Source organism: Stenella coeruleoalba (genome assembly GCF_951394435.1).
Source record: "Stenella coeruleoalba genome assembly, chromosome: 17".
Classification (NCBI taxonomy): domain Eukaryota; kingdom Metazoa; phylum Chordata; class Mammalia; order Artiodactyla; family Delphinidae; genus Stenella; species Stenella coeruleoalba.
Genome location: NC_137163.1, coordinates 59,961,316 through 59,984,756, shown reverse-complemented (window position 1 = coordinate 59,984,756; position 23,441 = coordinate 59,961,316). Strand labels below are relative to the sequence as shown.

At 32.3% G+C, this 23,441-nt stretch overlaps 1 long non-coding RNA gene across 4 annotated transcripts in view; it reads left to right on the top strand.

Moving 5' to 3' along the window:
- The first annotated feature begins 1,323 nt into the window (after positions 1 to 1,323).
- LOC307176271 overlaps positions 1,324 to 23,441 on the top strand; it is a 45,230-nt gene continuing 23,112 nt past the window's right edge. For 3 of the 4 annotated variants that reach the window (XR_013824684.1, XR_013824685.1, XR_013824686.1), the window contains exon 1: positions 1,324 to 1,488. This is a non-coding gene — a long non-coding RNA (uncharacterized lncRNA). Of the gene's footprint in view, positions 1,489 to 4,755; positions 4,980 to 23,441 lie in introns of all 4 variants that reach the window. The other variant, XR_013824687.1, reaches the window with a different exon arrangement.

The window sequence follows — 23,441 nt, the reverse complement described above, 5'->3', positions numbered from 1 at the left end:
TTGCAAGTAAACAAAGCAAACATGTATGCACATATTTATTAAAATATAAGCACTCAGTTGCTCAAAATCTATAAATAAGAAACTGAGAATCAGATATTCTTAGATCTAATTTATAAGGGAGACATCATTCAACTTCAAAGATGACTGATAAATGCAGAATATTTATATAGAGTTTCTTCTTTATGAGGTTGGCTGTAAAAGATACCTCTGATGTAAGACTGTAATACCTTGGTTTCCAACTTTATTGAAGCTTAATATAAACACCATTTTTTAGACATAAAATGAGAATCATTAAAAGGGAAGATGCTTTTCTTGAAAAAATATGACCTTCTCCATTTCTATTTATATTGATCTGGAGATACTAAAAGTATTTCTTTTTTTTTTTCTTCATTTGAACTGCAAGATTGAAATTACTAATTTTCATAAAATATCATGATCTTTAATGCAATGAATTATATATCCAGTTATATTTAAGAATACCTCTAAAAAGACACTATTTAGCAATGTATATAAATATATACCCAAACATGTGATTAAAAATAAAATTAAAAAACCTGAAAACATTTAAAATTGATAATGTTTTTGAGGAAATTTGAAAAGAAAAAAACAGATAAATACTTTATAAACGGGAAATACGCGAATAAAATATACAGATATATATCTCTAGGAATACGGTCAACAAAGAACAAAGGAAAAATGTCTTTGTCTTTAAATCACTTATTTTTTGAGAGCTTGAAGCATACTGCCTAAGTCTGCTTTGGTCTAATGAAAGACTGCCATCTATTGGATGACCTTGAAAAAGTGTTTAAATTTCATAAGTATTATACATGAAAATAAATCAGTGGAGAGCCATCATTTTGGCATAATTTATAACGTATCAGTCTTTGTCTATATGAACATATATACATATACCCGAGGCCTATGCTAAAGAAAGAACAAGAAAAGTATACATTAATGTTCTTCTTTTATAATACACTTATGTAGCAGCAGAAGTCTCAAAAATAAGCTCAGGGAATTGTTGTCTGATTAAAACATCTAATTTTTGAATTCAAATGTTTTATAAACTCGAGATTACTGACACGCATCTTGTATCTCTTCATACATACGTTTGTTTACTTGTGTTTTAAATAAAGGAATCTGAACATTTGAATGCATGAGCTTGTATTTGGACAAGAAGGATCTGTTTAAATCTTCCTCAAAGTTGCATTGCATAAAATTTAAACCAAAAACAAAAGAAAAAAAAAAAAAACACATTAGCTTAGTTTTTTAAAAGGCAATGTTCTTGTTTTATCTTTCAGCCCAAGAACTTGCCAGTCAAGATGAAAAACTTCTTCTAATGGAATCCAGCTTGAAAGCTACTCAAGAGCAGCTAACTGAGCAAATAGCAGAAACAGTTCGCCAAGAACAGAACAGTAGAAAACCCAAGGCAGAGCTGAAGACAGTGACAGAAGGGATTATTGCTTCTGAAGAAGAAAAAAATGATTACAAGTGAGTTGTTTTTTAGTATTTCAAAAAGTTTTACTTTACAAACTGAAATCAAGTCAGTCCTTTTGACTTTAGCTGCTAAATATTTAATTCTCTCTGTCTTGCAAAAGGTTATGTGTAAATATACTAGCTTGTTCAATAAATTGTTCGTTCCAAAATAGATAAACTTTAAATTTCCAAAATCTCTTAAATGAAACGGCACATATTGAAAACGGTAACTGTCCTATTCCAGATTCTGAGTAATGACGTGGCAGTCAACTTTCTTGTTAACTATCAAGAAATGTTCAAGGTAGGATTCAAGGCAAAGAATACACTGTGTTTCTGTAGCACCTATCTGCCAATGGCATTCTCATCTTTCTCCTTTTGGAGTCCAAAGGTTACATATGGCTCTTGTTGCCTTTCTTTTTGTTAAAGTAGCAGCTCTAAGCAAGACAGTATTAAATTGAGAGACATTTAGAGTAGAAAATGTTTGGTCAGACCATTGAGGCATGTAAGGAACTATGATGAAAAGTAATAAAGATCTATGTTGTTTTGAAACATTCATGAAAATTGTTCTTAGTGAAACACCTAGTATTTAATTTCTGTTTTTATCATTTAAATCTTTATGTAATTATTATATCTCTGCAATGTTCTCAGATTTTGTCATCTACTATTCAAATAAACGTTAGTTTCTTTTTTTGAGTGTTCTGGTAATTAAGTATTCTATCTTCTCTGCCTTTTGCTTCATTTTCTTAATCTGTTTTTAAAAATAATTGTGAAAGTAGCATAGCCCAGATGAATCTCTCTCTGTCCCTCTCTCTGTCTCTATTTGTCAAGAATTACACTTTACTCACTGAACTTTGGTTAAATTGAGTAATTGCAGTTAGATAAAGCATACACATCTAATGTTTTTTATTCCCTCATCACTCATACCTTTGAACACAGTCCTGAGGCCAAAACTAAAAATGTGCATTTGATATTAACCGATCTTTGGAAGTCAAAGTCTAAACTTATACTACTTACTGCTTATCTTGATATATCTATCAAGAGGATTTCAAAATCTTACATATGATAAACATTAAAATTCTTTTTTGATTTATAGTTTATAAAGCATATTAAAACGTAAAAGTAAAATTTTTGAAATTTATTCATGAGCAATTTATTTCTGTTTTAATCCAATGATTTAATATGACAAAACCCTAAAAATAATTATAAAATCTAGGATGACATTTTATGTGTTTCTAAATAAAATTAAACACTATGATAAATGCTGTTTGCCATTAATGTAACTTTAGTCAGATGCCAGAACACAGACAACAAAAAAGCCACATTTAACAAATATTAAAGGGTAGAAATTGGTACCAAGGATTAAAAGCATATTGGGCAAAGTTTCTTTGGGAATGGCTACAGTAATGTACTATTGTTATAAATATTATGGTCTTTTAAAAAGCAAACTTATATTAGGGCAATAATATGCTTAAGATATATTTAGAGAATATGAAATATATAACAATGGTTGTGAACACATATAAAACTAATGACAGTTTTTGATGTTCTTATTGTTATTAAAATAATGTCAACATTTTTTCTACAGTTAAACATTACTATAAAGGCACGTTATTCTGACCCACAAAAAAATGTCATTTTTGATCTGAAAACTGGCATGCAAAGATCTGCTTTCAATCTTGAATTTTATAAGTAAATACACCAGACACTGATTCATTCAGTTAAATTACAATAAAAATCAAACTTAAGTTCTATATGCTTGATCTATATTTATCTATTTTATTTTACAACACAGCCTGATCATGAAATTAAGTATGATATTTCACTCTTAATGTGAAACTGCTGTCAAGGTATACAAATATCATCTCAGAGAGTATTTAAAATTGTAACAGTATTTTTTTGAAGTCTATTTGAAATGCTTTTTAGCAATTAAATATTTTAAAAGTCATAAATCAGAAATATTATTGACATAAGAAATGTTAAATTTTAAAGATACTGATAAATATCATAATCAAAGCAGTAATGGTTTCTTAGGAGAAACAGGTTTATCTTTCTTTTCAAATATAGCCTCAACGTACATTGTCATAGGATGTGCCTACATGCTAGATACACGTGTCTATATATTTTCTATGATATGTGAAAAAATATACTATTGTTTAAATGTCAAATAAAAATCAAAGCCTTTTTGGCCTAGCAAACAAAAAATTCTGTTTATTTATTTTGATTTTTTTCCCACTCAATCGACAGGTAGCATGAATTGATCAAATTTACCAATTGATCCGGTTTGGGGCAGTGCCAGACACCATAGTGCTCCCCAGTCAGAAGAAAGAAAGGCCATGTTAGGTGTCATAAGTCATAAGGCATGCAAGCATTATAGTTAGTTCCCTTAACCAGTTATCCCTTTATTTGGAAAAGTCTTTGGATTTTGACTAGAAGATTCAGGAACAAAATGTATGGAGCATAAATTTAAGGTCTTGAGTAGTTTCTAGAATTTGCAATCACAGTAGAATATTCCTGCAAAGAGCAGAGAATCTCACTAGAAAAAAGAATCTGAAACTTTTATTAAGATGAAGAGAAACTCATTTCTGAAATTATGATTTTATTTTACAAAAATAGAAAAAATGGAACACCTCAAACATGATTTTAAAATGCATTGGAATAAGTCATGAAAACAATAACTTGAATGTATATTCTAAGGGATCTGCTACAATTTGAAATATTTGTCAATCAGTGTCCCGTACATTTCTCTCTCTAATAGTGATAATGTATCCAAGTGACTTTTTGATAAGTATTTAACTCAAAATTATTTTTCATTCATTTATTTTGGGATAATCATTCAGAATTAACCAGTTTCCTATATCACCAAAATCTATTACTAGGTTAAGTCATTTCTTAACTAAATATGAAACAGTTAAAAAAGAAGCATACAAAAAAATTGGCAAACAAAAGGAAGATTTTTTAACATTAAAAGGTGACCTGTAAGTTACTGGTTCCATAAAGCTGAAGTTTTAAAAAACACCTAGGATTTAGATTTTATTTTTCCCCTCCTCTTTTTGAACTAAATGAAGAGAACACACACCTTATACACAGTATAAGCCTGTTACACTTGAAAGATTTGTTCTGAACGTCCAGTGGGAACCTGGAAATCGTAATAATTTGTAGTATCGATTGAGTGAAGCTATGCAGCTGGGGCCTCCGGTGAATAGACAGGAATAGACATTTTATTGATTAACTTTTACAGTCATATTTTCAAGACTCCACTGTAACATAATTTTCACTTCCCAGCTTTGTGTTGCTGCATCATGAAACTTGGATTCTTCTCTCTTAACATTTACCCACTTGAGGAAAAAAGTATGAAAGTATGGATATGTCTTGCCAAGGTTGTGATCTACAGATTTGCAAAACTTTCTGGAAAATGATTTCTCTCAAGTGTTATTCTACCACAAACAGTAGAAAGGAACAAAACTGGTTGTAACAGTTTATGGAAATATCATTATGGCAACTATTTGGTAATTAAACTTCTTATTTATCTTCCTCATTCTCTTTGTGCTTAGGAATCTTAATTTTCCTACCCTAACTTCATACATGTAACTCTTAAGATGAATTATCTTGTGAGGGCTTTGTTTTTATTCACTTATAATTTACATCTTATTTAATGTGAGCAGCAGAAGATATTGTAATAATAGGCTATAATTTAGTCTGAAATGAAAGCTGTTAAATATTAAATCATTTTGGCCAATAATTTCAAAGTCTGAAAATGTGAATATATACCTATTGGATATATTTGATATTTCTCTAGTCCTGTGAAAGTTTTTTAAATTATTTAAGCAAAACATGTATTTGCACAGGTGAAAATATTGCACATTTTCTGTATATAATCATATGTTTATTTACCTCAAGTTCTTTACTGCTTGCATTTTTGGTCGCTGGAAAAAATTGCAGATTTTATACTGTCATTTACATATGTAGAAAGTATTTCACTGTAATTTTATGTAAGAGTTGATGACAGAGACATTTAGACATTAGATTGGCTTTGGAAATGGGATTAAAAAAAGATGACATCAATTCCTTTTTTTTAACTCCCATCTGCATTTCTTTTATTTATGACTTTGAAAAATCTAATGTTAGAATAAATTGATCCAAAGATAAAATTCAGGAGCTTCATGTGACTACACCCAGAGGCACGAAATATAATTAAATTAGACCAAAAATTTAGCACAAGTTTTAATAGTTATGCAATATAGTTCATATTCTTTAATGTTTATGTCTTACATAGTTAATTTTAGGAATCTTATCTATATTCAAAATCATTAATAATTAATATGGAATTTATAAAATTCATAGATTGAGTTAAGAAGTATTCAAAGCATTTTAAGGTTTTAATTTACTTCTCTTTTAATCCAAAAAAATGAGTAAAGCATCCCATCTTAGTAGTGAGAATGTGAAACTGAAAAATTTTTCTCGTTACACTGAATATTATTTTTTTTTGATATTCAACAATCTTATAACTTGTTTCCCATTGACTTTCAAAGGTACAAATATTGAGAATTTCCTTTGATTTTTCTTCCAGGGAGTGTTAATATTTTCTGTGAAAAGTCTTATAAACACTTTTATGTGCAAAATATGCATACAGGCAGTGCTTGTTGAAGTTCCACAGTTATCACAATTAATATAGCACATTAATGTATTTCAAGATTTTTCAGTTATTCACATATATATGTAATTATATTTTTTCTTCTAATGGAATAGATATTTTATTTATAATGCAAAGGTATTTGAATAAAATATCTAGGAATTAATTCTTTCCTGCTTCACATTAAAAGAATGAATAAAATAATGTATAAAGAATACAGGTTATTTTTATAATGTGTGTGGGTCTTGGAAGATGCTTAACCTCTGTAATCAAGTACAGGTTTTAAAATTATTTACCAAAATGAGTTCAATTAAGACGGATCTAGTAATAAACATAAAATACAAAAAGTCTGAATTGAGATTGATTTCAGCATAATCCTGTAGAGGAATCCCCACTTATTGATCAATTTTAAAGCCCATGCATAGCACTTAGAAAGATAAAGTAAGCAAGGTCAGATAATCAAAGCATTTAAATAGTAAAAACAACAACTGCCACTGTAGACTGCTAAAATAAATCCATAATACAAATTGCTTTAGCAAAAAGTGGATGAGCAGCTGATCTTCCTATTGAACTCTGATACTGTTCAGTGACCACACTGGGAAAAGGATAGGGAGAAATGCCTTAAAGATCAATATTGAGTGAGATGTAGCAGGGATTCATTTTGAACATGAAAGCATTACAGGTGTGAGAGTATAGACATCTTCAGATGTCATCAAGTGGAGATAGTTTAATACAGTTAAAAAATGCCATCTATGCCCGATATTGCCAAACCACACTCACAAAAAAGCTCTCTTAACAGTTTCAAGAAATTGAATGGGGTTTAAAACAGCTCTCGACTTAAAAGTATAGTAAGTTGGCTTTATATGAAAATAGTGGTACAACTACTTACCAAAGACAATTAATATTTCTCTATAAATATAGTCTACATAAACTAATACATATTTGGGATATCAAATAATTATGTGATAGTGGTCTCCAGTCTTGTACAGAGGTATATAAATTAACCATAGAATAGGGGATGGAAGAAATATTTTTGGAATTTTGTGGAAATGGAGTACTCTTGTTGTGAGTTCCTGTTTGAAACTTGTTGCAAATTGAGGAGTCTTATTTTTCATGAGTATTTGAATTCTATTGGCAAATTGTATTCTTGACTCTCGTGAACAACAGGAGTTTCCAGTATATAGATCTATTATCAGCAGAATTAGGTTTAACACACTTAACTACTTTTCTTATAAGATTTGAGTTTAACTTCTACTTAATGAGACATCTTCATGGCTATAATGAAGTTTCATGGGAAACTGAATATGCATTAGCATAAGTACATGAAATTTTATTGCATTTTGAAATAAAGTGGTTCTTCAGTCAAAATGGACAAAAATGCCATTGAATTACTCCTTACCTTTTCTCAGGTTCCCATAGGTGTCATCCTTACGTCATTATCTGTTTTCATAGCTTCTAAATTCATCTCATGCTCGTTACATGAATAGTATTATGTCTTGATAGGGTAAGGACACCAATACGATTTTCCACAGAGGTATTTCTGGTGGAATATAATCACAGTCTCCTAATAATCTGAATATAGTAATTAGAGCCTTATAATATTATTTATTGAGAGATTTTACTTCATTTGCAAAAATATTTCAATATTAAACCTCTCAGTTAAATGATATAAAACATTGAATTAATTTATTTTCTTCTGGAATAGAGAAGAAAGAATTTAAGTGATGACTGGTTACATGTAAGACAGAATTTCCATATCAAAATGATTAACATATACACATTACTGTATATAAAATAGATAATCAACAAGGACCTACTGCATAACACAGGGAACTCTACTCAATATTCTGTAATAACCTACATGGGAAAGGAATCTGAAAAAGAAAGGACATATATATATGTGTCACTGAATCACTTTGTTGTACACCTGAAACTAATACAACATTGTAAATCAACTATATTCCGATATAAAATAAAAATTAAATTTAAAATAATTTAAAAAACTAAAAAAATCTACAATGAGCAAGAAGTACAAATAAATGCTATGATCATATGTGGAAAACAAACAAACAAAAAAATGAAATATAAAAATCAGGCTGAGGCTTAAAAGTTGAATAACTTAGGCTTAGTTTTTTTCCATTCCTTTCTTACCATAATGAATAACTATTTACAACTATTGTAGTCTCCATGTTTGCTGTATGAATTGCTGATAGCAGCAATTTTAATGGTAAAATTGTGGAACAATATTCATAGTTGTCAGAAAAAGGTCATTCTATTTGCATTCATTAGAAAACCGGAGGACTGCAGTGTGTGTTTCCTTTGGGATGTTGCAGCTATTGATTTATATACAGCTGTAGGAAAAATTAATTAGGATTATATTTCACTTATTACTGCAGCCTGTGTGATAAGAAAGAAAACCATTTTTGGTTAGAAAGTTGAACAGAAAAACCTAACTGGAATCATTGTTTCTTAAATCACAACTACTTTATCATATAATTTTTCTCTTATAATGTGGTTAAAGGCTTAGTATATTTATGGAAATTTAATTAGCACTTTGAAAAATGAGTGTTTTAGTATATATCCTATAATAATAATGATAATTCAAATTAAGCCAAAGAGACATTTTTCCCTTGTTAATTGAACCTTTACTTTCTTTAAGCAAAATCCATGTGTATTTGTCTACTGTGAGTCTGCAGGTATTGGGAAGCTGTTGTCAAAAGAAGATTTAAATAAAAAACCAAACAGGGACCAAGATCAGGTGAATTCTCAAGGTGAAAAAACAGATTCCAGGAATGAGAGTTTCTGAAGCATAACAACATGAGAGAGAAGCCCTCTTCAGTTTTACATTTTCAATCTAAAATATGCTTATAATTAGGTTCTTCTGTGAATTTAATACTTCAAATAAACTAGAATATGTTACATTGATAACGTCCTGTTAGTTTGATAATATCAGATTGCCAATAGGTTTAAAAATATATTTTTCTCCTTTCTATGAATACTATGAATACTCCAAGTGGAAAAATATTGAATTCAGCTCTCCACATCATTTATATGTGACACATGTTTGAGATTAATCAAAGTGTAGTCACTTCTAATTAACAGCAGAGAATAATTTCGAAAAGGGCAGAACCAGATGACAAAAGATAGTTTGTGTGTGTTCAAGACATACTTTATGAATGGAAACACATGCTTATTATGACATTTCTAACTTGAAATTTTTATTAAGTCAGCTATCATCTTTTAGACATGTCGCATTTTAAGAGAAACCCACTGCCTGGCCTCTGGTGGACACTTAGACATAGACTCAGCATTTAGGGGAAAGCCAAATCAAAGAGAGGTAATTTGATGCCCCTATAAAATCTAAAACTAAAGTACAGTATCAAAATCCATTTGTATTATTGGAAGTTCTAGGTTTTACTAAAGGAGCAGAGGCCTACAGCAAACCTGAGTACAAATACAGGCTTCTTCTCTACATTTTATAGATTAAATATTGTCTAAAATTAATGGCTAGGACTGAAAATATATTACCTCCCTCTCCAAAACTTTTAATATAATTTTTCTTAGCTATTACCATAAGAATCTATTCCTTAATGTACCTAGTGAAATGTAAACTGAGTAAACATTTTGTGCTTTACTTCTTCCCTTTAAATATTTGGGGCCCTTTAAGAAAAAGCAGTTTTTATCTTGAGTAATATGGCACTTTGCCTTTCCAGGGTGATAAGCAATATTTTCCACCATGGCACATTTTGTATCCTGTTGCAAAAATTATATGAGGTAATTATACTGAGATTCATTGCAAGTCCTTGGCTTTTGTAGTGAATCTAACATTTCCAGTTTGTTTTCAGGGTAATGCTGTGTTAGATTAATAATGAAGTAGCGAACCAAGAATTTTATAAAATCACAGAGGTCTAGGGCAAAAATTTTGAACTACTTTCTTAACTAAAACAAAATTACCAGAACTGTATTTCTTAGGAAAATTTATCGATCAAGTTATATGTTGGTCCACAATTTATTGAAAAGCTAATGTTTTAAAGGCATTGTTTCTTTAGGTTGTGAGGGACACAAAAAATAGCTAAGGTAGGGTTATTTACCATGAAGTGCTCATAAGCTAATTGGGGGAAAATTCATGAAAACAAACATTCACAAAACTAGGTAATGTGTGATTTGTCTATTAAATTGAAAGGAAAAATATCATAGTATTGAAATAACTACCTCAGAATGGGTAATTAAAGGGGCACTAACTGGTAACTATCTTTTCAAAATGTGTAAGTATTTGACGGGGTGCTTTACATGGGCAAAACGACTGAGAAGCAAAAACACAATGAGAAAGCATATTTTTGGTCTAGAAAATTGTAAATGATTTATTTTGCAGAGAACATTTGGATGTGCAGAAAGGCAAGTGGAAAGCACATTGTGGGTACTCCCTATGCCAGTTTGGGGAATTTACAATTTTCTTAGAAGTAATGGGGAGTTTATGAAGAGTTATGAATAGTCAAGGGCATATGATCACACTAATGTCTGAATCTCTCACCCACTTCTCTTAACATTTCACCTGGCTAATTCTTACTCATCCTTAAACACTGGTGTGTTAGGCCACCTCCTGCCTGTGGCTGCCTCCTCACTCGTTCCAGATGGAATTATGTTACATACTCCATGCCTCCATGGCACCCAATGCCTATGCTACTATAGTGAGCATCTCACCTTATTTTACCCTTTGTTGTAATAGTAAAGGCTCATTTTCCCCACTGGATAGCTCTGTGTTCATTACTATCATCCTGGACTACTGTAGGCACTGCCACCTTTTAACAAATTTTGGTTAAATTAGTAGTGGATTGAGGAATGGACTTAGCTATGTGCCTGGTGCAATATATCATCCATCACCTAATGAAACATGCCGAATAGCTGGACTGACTTCTACATATATTGAAAATATCAAAGGAAAACTTGATTTTTATCAAAGTGTTGTACCAATCTTTAACCGCTGGGTTATGTGTGGTCAAGGCTGAGAGAAATGGGTTTGGAAAATGGAAGCTTTATTGGCGTAGATGGAGGTTGAAGGAGATGCTAGTTTGCAAAAAATATAATAAGTAAGTGTGTAGTAAGCAAGAGGTACCCACATTATTGCTTTAAATATTTGGTGACACTATGATCTGTATATACGTGTCCCCGCAAATTCGTATGTTGAAATACTAACCCCCGAAGTGATGGTATTAATAAGTGGGGGATTTGGGTGATTATGTCATGGGGGTAGAGCCTACATAAATAGAATTTGTGCCCTTATAAAAGAGGCCTGAGAAAGCCCCCTTACCCCTTCTATCCTGTGAGGACACAGAAAAAAGTCAGTTGAGTATGAAGCAAGAAGCAGGCTTTCACTAGACATGAAATCTGCCAGTGCCTTCATCTTTGATTTCCTAGCTTCTAGAACTCTGAGAAATAAATTTCTGCCCTTTATAAACCACCAAGTGGTTGGTGTTTTGTTACAGTAGCCTGAACACACTAAGACAGTTGGGGAGAAAGAAAGGAAAAGAGAAAGTAAAGTAACTGATTAAAAGGAGTGAGGAAGGACTAAGTCCTCATGCAATATAGACTTGAACTTGACAATAGACAAAAGATAAGGAGAAAGTGGACAAGGAGGATATAAGATTGAAAGTGGGTCACTGATATGGCAAAGAATCAGAAGATACAGCAGATGTTTATGAAGTGTAAAGATAGACACTTACAGGGGTGTCCTTTACATCTGAGAAAAGATATGGGTGGATGATGTGTACAAATGTCAGGAAAATTCAAGAACATGTCAGGAAAATTAGAATAGTTTTTGAAATAAAATCATCTGACAGAATGAGTATAGCAGGGGTTTAGAGGACTGTGAACAGGACTGTCAAGAAGGAGTAAAATCATTGACCATTGAGTGGAAAATGTGAAGACAGCATATACTAATGTGTGCATAAGGAAAATTAGACTCACAAGATACTGAGAGTGTAAGGGGCAAGGATTACTGGGTTAAAGTGAATTTGAAAGTACAAGTTAGTTCATTCACCAACTGCTTCCCTTAGGTCCTGCTTTGCACCTGACACTGATCCTAAGTATAAACAGTGAACAAAGCAACTAAATTCCTGCCCTCAAAGAGGTTATATTCTAGTGGGGAGTCAGATAAAAAAAAGAAAACAAAATGTTTGACAAAATTATACAGTATAAATTGTATCTTTCATAGATTTTGTAATTTTCTCTTTTTTTGGTCTTTCTTTTTAAAAAAAAACTTTTACTGAAATATAGTTGTGTTAGTTTCAGGTGTACAGCAAAGTGATTCAGATAGATATATATATATATATATATATATATATATATATATATATATATATATATATATGCTTTTTTAGATTATTTTCCATTATAGGTTATTACACAGTATTGAGTATAGTTTCCTGTGCTATACAGTAAGTCCTTGTTGCATAATTTTCTTATATTAAAAAAAGATTTTGTTATTATGGATGCAAAAGTACTTGAATGGCATAGCTTCCTCCAGTTCTGGGAATAATTTTTTCCTCAGGAATCCAGTCCTTTGGGTTTTATGATTTACCTTCCTTCTGAAGACTAGAAAATGGAACATTTTAATGCTTATTTATAATAAAAGCCATGAAAACTTTATGACAATGACTGACAAAGTATTACAGTACATACCCAAATCACATTTTCACATTTATTTAGAGACATCTTGTATTTTTTTTCTCTTCTTTTAATTTTGATGCAATTCTAAAATCTGCCTCAGTTTTTTCTTCTTTTGGCTCTTCTCTTTACTGTCGATCTCATGGCTTCACCTACAGAGATGAATCCAAAGTGTTAGAGCTCTGGGCTATCACACAGAAGTATCAAGGATCCCCTCATTCCCATGCTTTTTCTGATCCTGGTAAAGTTAATTTAATTTTCATGTTAAAATTATTCTATTATTTATCATTGTTGGCACTGAATCTCTCTACTTTCCTTGAGGCCTAAGCCATCTTCCTCATAGTCTGTTCATAAAAGACTTAACCAAAGATAGATTCAAACTAGTGGTGACTGCTCTGTATCTGGATTATTCTTGATTTGAATTAAGACAACAGATAAACCAAGCCTAACTAGACATCTCAAGGGAGCTCAGAAGAATCCACTCAGAAACCAATTAATTTAATATTTTAAATAAAAATTGTCAACAAATAAAACAGTGATAAATATAGACCTTAAGAAGGGTTTGGATTTTCCTACCAGAGTCAACAGAAAATGTTTCTATGACATCATGCCTAACCTACCCATCTAATTGAAGCCATACTTTAAGTTGCTAATATACCTATTGCTGACAGGAAGAAATGTGTTTTTGTTTGTTTGTTCTGTGTTTGCTTTTTTTTCCCCTCTCTCTAGAGACTGATATATACTTTTTTATGACTCTAGAAACTTTCCTAATTTCATTCGATAACTCTCTTAATTGAAGACTATCTGATTCCCTCCCAAGCCAAGTGGGAAGCCTTATAACCCTGTAACTCTTAAAATATATTTTTTAAAAAATTTTTATTGGAGTATAGTAACATTACAATATTATGTTAGTGTCTACTGTACAGCAAAGTGAATCAGTTGTACATATACATATATCTCCTCTTTTTTAGATTACATTCCCATTTAAGTTACCAAAAAGCACTGAGTAGAGTTCCCTGAGCTATACAGTAGGTTCTCATTAGTTATCTATTTTATACATAGTATAAATAGTGTATATATGTCAATCCCAATCTCCCAGTTCATCCCACCCCCCACATTCCCACTTGGTATCCATACGTTTGTTCTCTATGCCTGTGTCTGTATTTCTGCTTTGTAAATAAGATCATCTATACCATTTTTTTTCAGATTCCACATATATGCATTAATATACAATATATTTTTTTCTCTTTCTGACTCACTTCACTCTGTATGACAGTCTCTAGGTCCATCCAGGTCTCTACAAATGACCCAATTTCGTTCCTCTTTATGGCTGAGTAATATTCCACTGTATATATGTACCACATCTTCTTTATCCATTCATCTGTTGATGGACATTTAGGTTGCTTCCATGTCCTGGCTACTGTAAATAGTACTGCAATGAACACTGGAGTGCATGTGTTTTTTGAATTATGGTTTCCTCTGGGTATATGTCCAGTAGTGGGATTGCTGGTTCATATGGTAGTTCTATTTTTAGTTTTTTAAAGACCTCCATACTTTTCTCCACAATGGCTGTATCAAGTTACATTCCCACCAACAACATTTCAAATGTAAGTGAATGTCAAATTGATATGTAACTGAAGACCTTCATCCAGAGCATCAGAAATGACTTCTTTCTACAAAATCGAGGATGGAATCTACAAGAATGAGTGAGCAAAATGTCCACTGTTACTACCATGTAAACTTGAAAAGGTGAAATGTAATGAGGAGAAATTCTTGTGCTGTCCAACAGCAAATCTTAGTGTGGAAAGAAGAAATACAACAACTCTTGGATAATCAAGTACCCACAATTATTAGGTGAAGCTATATTTAATCTAAGCCTGAACTAAGGTAAAATTATTCAAAAGGTTAAGAGAGAATTGAAAACAGCATGGTAATTACAGAGAATACTTGACATTTATTTCATTGAGTATGTGCTGTGTACTGATTGTTTGACTTTCATTGTTTCATTTAGTCCTAACATCAACTGATTAAAATTAATATTATTGCTATCACTTTCAGATAAGGAAACTGAGGACTGTAGAGATTAAAGAATTTGCCGGTATATCCATACGTTTTATTTAACTTCCTGTGAAATTAAACCTAGCATTCACATTTTCGACCATTAAATAAGCTATATAAGTTTAAGAATACAAGTATGATGGACACTGCAGAAATTCAAAGGATCATAAGAGACTACTACAAGAAACTATATGCCAATAAAATGGACAACTTGGAAAAAATGGACAAATTCTTAGAAATGCACAACCTTCGAAGACTGAACCAGGAAGAAATAGAAAATATGAACAGACAAATCACAAGCACTGAAATTGAAACTCTGATTAAAAATCTTTCAACAAACAAAATCCCAGGACCAGTTGGCTACACAGGTGAATTCTATCAAACATTTAGAGAAGAGCTAACATCTATCCTTCTCAAACTCTTCCAAAATATAGCAGAGGGAGGAATACTCCCAAACTCATTCTATGAGGTCACCATCACCCTGATACCAAAACCAGACAAAGATGTCACAAAAAAACTACAGACCAATATCACTGATAAACATAGATGCAAAAATCCTCAAAAAAATACTAGCAAACAGGATCCAATAGCATATTAAAAGGATCATACACCATGATCAAGTGGGGTTTCTCACAGGAATGTAAGGATTCTTCTACATATGGAAATCAATCAATGTGATACACCATATTAACAAATTGAAGGAGAAAAAACATATGATCATCTCAATAGATGCAGAGAAAGCTTTTGACAAAATTCAACACCCATATATGATAGAAATCCTCCAGAAAGTAGGCATAGAGAGAATTTTTCTCAACATAATAAAGACCATATATGACAAACCCACAGCCAGCATCACCCTCAATGGTGAAAAACTGAAACCATTTCCACTAAGATCAGGAACAAGACAAGGTTGCCCACTCTCACCACTCTTATTCAACATTGTTTGGTAGTTTTAGTCACAGCAATCAGAGAAGAAAAAGAAATAAAAGAAATGCATATCAGAAAAGAAGAAGTAAATCTGCCACTGCTTGCAGATGACATGATACTATACATAGAGAATCCTAAAGATGCTACGAGAAAACTACTAGAGCTAATCAATGAATTTGGTAAAGTAGCAGGATACAAAATTAATGCACAGAAATCTCTGGCATTCCTATACTCTAATGATGAAAAATCTGAAAGTGAAATTAATAAAACACTGCCATTTACCATTGCAACAAAAAAGAATAAAATACCTAGGAATAAACCTACCTAAGGAGATAAAAGACCTGTATGCAGAAAATTGTAAGACACTGATGGAATAAATTAAAGATGATACAAATAGATGGAGAGATATACCAGGTTCTTGCATTGGAAGAATCAACATTGTGAAAATGACTCTACTACCCAAAGCAATGTATAGATTCAATGCAATCCCTATCAAACTACCACAGGCATTTTTCACAGAAATATTACAAAAAATTTCACAATTTGTATGGAAACAGAAAAGACCCTGAATAGCCAAAGCAACCTTGAGAAAGAAAAACAGAGCTGGAGGAATCAGGCTCCTGGACTTCATACTATACTACAAAGCTACAGTAATCAAGACAGTATGGTACTGGCACAAAAACAGAAATATAGATCAATGGAACAGGATAGAAAGCCCAGAGATAAACCCATGCACATATGGTCACCTTATCTTTGATAAAGGAGGCAAGAGTACACAATTCAGAAAAGACAGCCTCTTTAATAAGTTGTGCTGGGAAAACTGGACAGCTACATGTAAAAGAATGAAATTAGAACACTCCCTAACACCATGCACAAAAATAAACTCAAAATGGATCAAAGACCTAAATGTAAGGCCAGACACTATAAAACTCTTAGAGGAAAACGTAGGCAGAACACCCTATGACATAAATCACAGCAAGATCCTTTTTGACCCACCTCCTAAAGAAGTAGAAATGAAAACAAAAATAAACAAATGGGACCTAATGAAACTTCAAAGCTTTTGCACAGCATAGGAAAGCATAAACAAGACCAAAATACAACCCTCAGAATGGGAGAAAATATTTGCAAATGAAGCAACTGACAAAGGATTAATCTCCAAAATTTACAAGGAGCTCATGCAGCTCAATATCAAAGAAACAAACAACACAATCCAAAAATGGGCAGAAGTCCTAAATAGACATTTCTCCAAAGAAGATATACTCATTGCCACAAACACATGAAAGAATGCTCAATCATTAATCTTTAGGAAATTCAAATCAAAACTATAATACAATATCATCTCACACCAGTCAGAATGGCCATCATCAAAAAATCTACAAACAATAAATCCTGGAGAGGGTGTGGAGAAAAGGGAACCCTCATACACTCTTGGTGGGAATGTGAATTGATACAGCCATTATGGATAACAGTATGGGGGTTCCTTAAAAAACAATAGAACTACTATATGACCCCAGTAATCCCACTACTGGGCATATACCCTGAGAAAACCATAATTCAAAAAGAGTCATGTACCACAATGTTCATTGCAGCTCTATTTACAATAGTCAGGACATGGAAGCAACCTAAGTGTCCATTGACAGATGAATGGATAAAGAAGATGTGGCACATATATACAATGGAATATTACTCAGCCATAAAAAGGAACAAAATTGAGTTATTTGTAGTGAGGTGGATGGACCTAGAGTCTGTCATACAGAGTGAAGGAAGACAGAAAGAGAAAAACAAATACTGTATGCTAACACACACACACACACACATATATATATATATATATATATATATATATATATATGGAATCTAAAAAAAAAAAAAAAAGGTCCTGAAGAAACTAGGGGCAAGACAGGAATAAATACGCAGACCTCCTAGAAAATGGACTTGAGGACATGGGGAGGTGGAAGAGTAAGGTGGGACAAAGTGAGAGAGTGGTAGTGTATATATGGATATATATACACTACCAAATGTAAAATAGATAGCTAGTGGGAAGCAGTCGCATAGCACAAGAAAATCAGCTCGGCACTTTGTGATCAGCCAGATGGGTGGGATGGAGGGAGACGCAAGAGGGAAGAGATCTGGGGATATATGTATATGTATAACTGATTTACTGTGTTATAAAGCAGAAACTAACACACCACTGTAAAGCAATTATACTGCAATAAAAAAGTTAAAAAAGAAAAAGAATACAAATATGCAATGAAGAAAAATGTAGTTGATAGTTGGAGAAGATGTAGAGTACCTATTTACATAGCTGTTTATGGAGTCAGAGAGTTCATTTTTGCCTCTGTGGATTATACCAATAAGCAGACAATATTGCCACAATTATAAATGTGATGAGAAATAAACAGTGGAAAAACTATAAAAATAAACTTTAAACATAAATAGAAAATTATCTTATGTATATTAAAATATTCTAGAAATATAATATTCTAGACAAAAGCCTTAACAACAGATTAACCAGTCTTGGACAATGACTCAGAATATGATACATTTTGAGATGTTTTGAAACATAGTGATGGAGTAGTTCAACTTGCTTGAGATATTTCAAACAATAACTATTATTACAGGCACACACCACATACAACCACAATAATGTAATTTGAGTCACTATATTAATGTTATTGTAGAAACTCAGGAATATGAGTTTTACCTTGACAGTGGAAATGGAGTTCTATATATACTTAGTAGACACTTAACAGAGCTAAGACTCTATGATACTTCAAGAAAAATTCTGAGTATTCACCTTCCAAAGTATCTCTAATTTTCTTAAGTGATGAAATTATGTTCACAAATATATTTTCAAACTGTAAAATATATATTAATGCATTTGTTTGTTAAGTCCAAAAAGAATTTGGGAAGACTTGAAATTAAAACACTCTTCTTTTTTTTTTTTTCAATGGAAATAAATGACAACACAACAAAAAATACAAGGCAACAGTACAATGATTATAGGAGGTATCTGGCTATGAAAATCTGTGCATTTGTGCATATGACATGAACAAAGTAATACTTGGCTTAAAATCTAGTATATCTGATGCTGGAATTTTACTTGAGAGAAGATATTCAGAGCAAACCTGGAATACTGAGATGGAAAGGACTCTAAGAAAAAAAGGGAGACTCACCCTGTCCCACCATGCTGGCCATAGCTGCCACTTTTGAGGTTGCAGTGGGAATGCAACCTGTTTGGGGAAAGTTTAGTAATTCCACCGGCAAAAAGAGACTAGAGACAAATTTTAAAAGTCCAGAATAATGGTGTCAAATCATCAACTTTCATTATTTTAGAGAAAACAAGTAGGCAGGGCTTTATTTTCTTGAAGTCCAGATAGAGATCTGCTACCTTTATGACCTGACAAGGCTGGGTTTTCTTGCTTGTGTAAAAACCTTTTCAGGAAAATTCAAGTTATGCACTTGAATAAATATACACTGCTTTGCTTAGATTTATTTTCCTCCTAACAAATTAATCAGGCTTTCTGGTCTAATGTTTTACTATAAACAACATTTTTTTTTTTTTGAGAAACAAAAAGGAATTTGTGAAATACCCCTGTTGGAATGAATGGATTAGTCACTATTTAGGACCCCTCCCCTGCTCTCTGACCTTCAGGATGCTTCACGCTGAATGAGCACATAAACTAGCTTCTATGACAAAGAGAAGACACTTTGGGAGAGCACTATTTTCTATGGACCAGCTTTTATTATTTTCCCTGATGAATCTGTAAGTCTAAATCTACTTTTTTTAAAAAATTTTTTTTGGCATATAGCATTTAGAATGCTGTGTTAGTTTCAGGTGTACAGCAAAGTGAATCACTTATACATATACATACAGTCACTTTTTTTAAATTCCTTTCCGATATGGATCATTACAGAGTATTGAGTAGAGTTCCCTTTACCTCTGCTTTTAAATTCAATTGTGTACCTAGACAAGCAAAGGTGCCACAGTGCCATGCCCATAGTTAAAGAGAACCTAAACTAGCATTTAAGAAATATACAGTCACAAAAAGAAGAAAGAACAAGGTTAAAAAAATGAAAGAAAGATGCCAACTTGAATTTGTAGTGCATTTTAGCCTTATCTATACACTGGAATTTTAATTTATATTATCTTAGTAGAAAATTAATACATATATCAAGTATTGAGATTTGTAGGACATTCCATCTACTTTTTTAATTATGAAGAAATAAAAATAGAGAAAGTCTGTGACATACCCCCAGTCTAGTGGTGGATCTGATACTAGAACACTGATTTTCTGACAAACATCAATAATCTTCTAATTAGGAGTTCCATTAAATGAAATCCGAGCTTTATAACAATGTCTTTACCAAAGGACTGTATTGTCTGTATTTCCGGTTCATGTGGCTTAGTTTGAGTCTGAGAGTTGAGGTTCAGTAGATAAGCAGTAAAAATGTGAAGTGCAAAACAATTCTTACCCTTCGGTGAATATTTCAAATATGATATTCTGTGCTTGAGGTTAAAGTAAATTTTTGCTCATGCAAGACATAAGTTCCACTAGGTAAAATGTAGTATATTAGTTTCCTTCTTATAATTAATAAGTGGCCTTGAGGTATCAAAATCACTGAGTAGTATGATAAAGCACTTGTTAATGGAGATACATTTATCCAAAGAAATATTTGGTTTTTTTCTTAAATGAAACCTCTTCAGCTAAACTGTATCACACAGTCCTTCTCCACTCCCACCGTCCAACCTACCCCACCCCATCAGCTTTAAAATAATAGATTATATAAATTACACAGTAATGCTCAAAACTGAGCTTGACTGGGCTCAAGAGAAATGTTGCTTTACACTAGAGAAGCTTTTAGAGGTCTAGGCTCAAATGTTCTTAGGTGGATTTGGCTGCTACAGATAAAGGAGCAGAGCCCTCGACTGCTCATAGAGAAAGAAGACAAAAGATGAACACTTACGGTCTTTTCAGTAGTAATACAGGGGTGATTCTTCTAGGATTTATACTGGATATAATTGTAAACAACATGTATGGTTAAATCCACACAAAATTCAGTTTGGTTTATAAAAAATATTTCAAATTAATATATTGAAAGAATTACTTGTATTTCTTTGAAAACAATAGAGACCTCGAATAATAGGGCAGCATCTCATAATGGACAATGGAGTCAGATACACCTGAGCTTGAATCCTTTTAAGATATCACCCCTTTGAACAAATTACTTTACTTCTAAGACTCAGTATTTTCATCTGTAATATGGAGATAATATCTTCTTCATAGGTAGGTTATGAGAAAACAGACAATTTTGTAGAGGGCATGCACTCTGCCTGACACAGTCGTGATTCTCAATTATTGGTAGACATTATCGAACTAGAAATAAAGGTTCTTATTCATCAGGTACAAGATGTTACAAGTTTTCTAATAACAAAACTCCACCATTAACCTTTGCATTGGGCCATGAGGGATACAAGATTAAACAGATTAATGTGTTTAGAGGATATTACCCTTATTTATGTGTTAATAATGGATATAAAGTAGTCTCTGGCAACCCCCAAATGAAGATTTTTTGGATGATTTTTCAACCGCACATGGGTTATTGACTCCTATCAGCTCAAGAAAACAAAGGCTTTTCCCCAAAGCCTAGCAGCAGCATCATGTTTGCAATACTATTAATCTATTTAGAGAAAAGAAAAATCTGGTTCTCTTAGAATTGTCTAGAAGTATTCCCTTTAAACTTGCAATCTATTCAAATTTAGTATTTTACTAACTATGATAGATATAGTTTTAACATAACCCTTTTAAGAAGAAAGAGATTGATTAATTTGCTGCTGACAAGAGTTCACATTCTTTTTGTTTTTCTCAGAGGATGTATCTGATTCCTATTCTGAACATGGTTCTACTTTTACAATCTAGTTGTGCTACCCTACACTGCTCTATTATTTTCTGAGTCTGAGCCTACATTTTAGGCCAATCATAGAAGATTCCAGGAAGAGAAGACTTGGACATTGAAGGCTGCACAGATACATAGTACTGTGTGTGTGTGTGTGTGTGTGTGTGTGTGTGTGTGTGTGTAACCAGCATAGCTGCTTCATATTTTGTAAGCATGCAGTTCTGTGCTTTAGGCTTGTCCTCACAATTTCTTGAGATAGGTCAGAATTATTGTCTCCATATGATGTGTGATATTTGTCATCTAATAATAAGTGGCTGAATGATTTAAGCACTTTCTTTGGCTTCAAACTTACTTTGCTTCTTTCATTGGGTATTGGGATATATAGTTAGAATATTTTCCAGATGTATAGACAGATATTTTGAAGAATTCAGGTTTCAAATTCAGGCTCTATTAAGTTTAACTACTAAAATATCACTGTGAGTAGTAATTGAATGTGTCCATGAAACACTATAATTAATGAGATGCAAGTTGAAGCAAATATTACATATGTAGAAGCTAAATACAAAGTAAGATCCCCTTTTCTCCAGGTTAACTTCATGGATTAAAGTTTTGTTGCAAAGTCATCTCATTCCCTAGAAAATGGTGGTACCAAATTTAATAATATTCCATCATATTTTGGAATTGGAAAGTTTTGAGAGATTGAACTTTCGGAAGCATCTGTATATTTGAGCTTGTTATACAGGGCTGAAGTATTGATCTTCTGTTTTTTTTCTCTCTAGACATCAAATCTTTAATTAGGAACTTACCTGATTATTTCTTCTGCTTAGCATAGAAAAACCTTACTGCAAAGTTTAGTATGAGAGACAAATCCTACCTCACAACAGAACCATCAACCTAAATATTACAGAAGGCAAAATTGTTCAAACTCATGTTGTCAAGTTCTCTCTTCTGAATATTGATCTAATCTATTATACTTCTAGAATCATTGGTAATATACTAAACATGCAAACACTGAACATTTATTCAAATAAGTACCTAACATGTCCTACAAGAATGTTATTGGAAACTTCCATACATCAGAAATATAATCTCAATGTCATCATTTTACAAGTGAACAGAAGCATTCAGAGAGGTGGTTTTAACTTTGTTAAGGTCACATAGCTGATAAGCTGAAGGTTAGAATTTCAAATCTAGGACTTCTAACTTCAAGGCCAAATTTATTCAGTTATACTATATTTGACTCTTAAAATACTATAAGATTTAATAGAATTTTGGGAAAATTGTGTTTTATTCATTAGTCTTGGTCTTCCCTCTGCCTTGTGGGTAAAACCAATGATCCATTTATTTAGTAAGCTCGTCCAAGGGCAGGGACCAGGTCTTCCCTCCCTCTGTATATTCTCAGCAACTAGTACAGTGTTCTTCTGCATGAGTAGGCATCCAATAAGTGTTGACTCAGACAAAGATCATACTTTAAACCAAATATATGCCAAACTCAGATTGTTGTACCCACAGAACATGTCTAATTTTCCCAGAAATAGAAATTCTTATTCAATCTATTACAAGATTTTCTGTTTCTGTTTTATTTTAGTGTGTTAGGTTTATTGTTTTCTTTTTAACTATCACACCAGGAAATTCTTTGACAGAATATATTGGACCTCCCCTAAGAGAAACTGACACTAGCCATGAAAATTTTCCTATGATCACATTACAATATTGTTCTTTCTTTCTTTACAGTTCGAGATTAAATTAAGAAAGTATTAATAAAGCTATAGTAAAGCTTGTAGCAGCATGA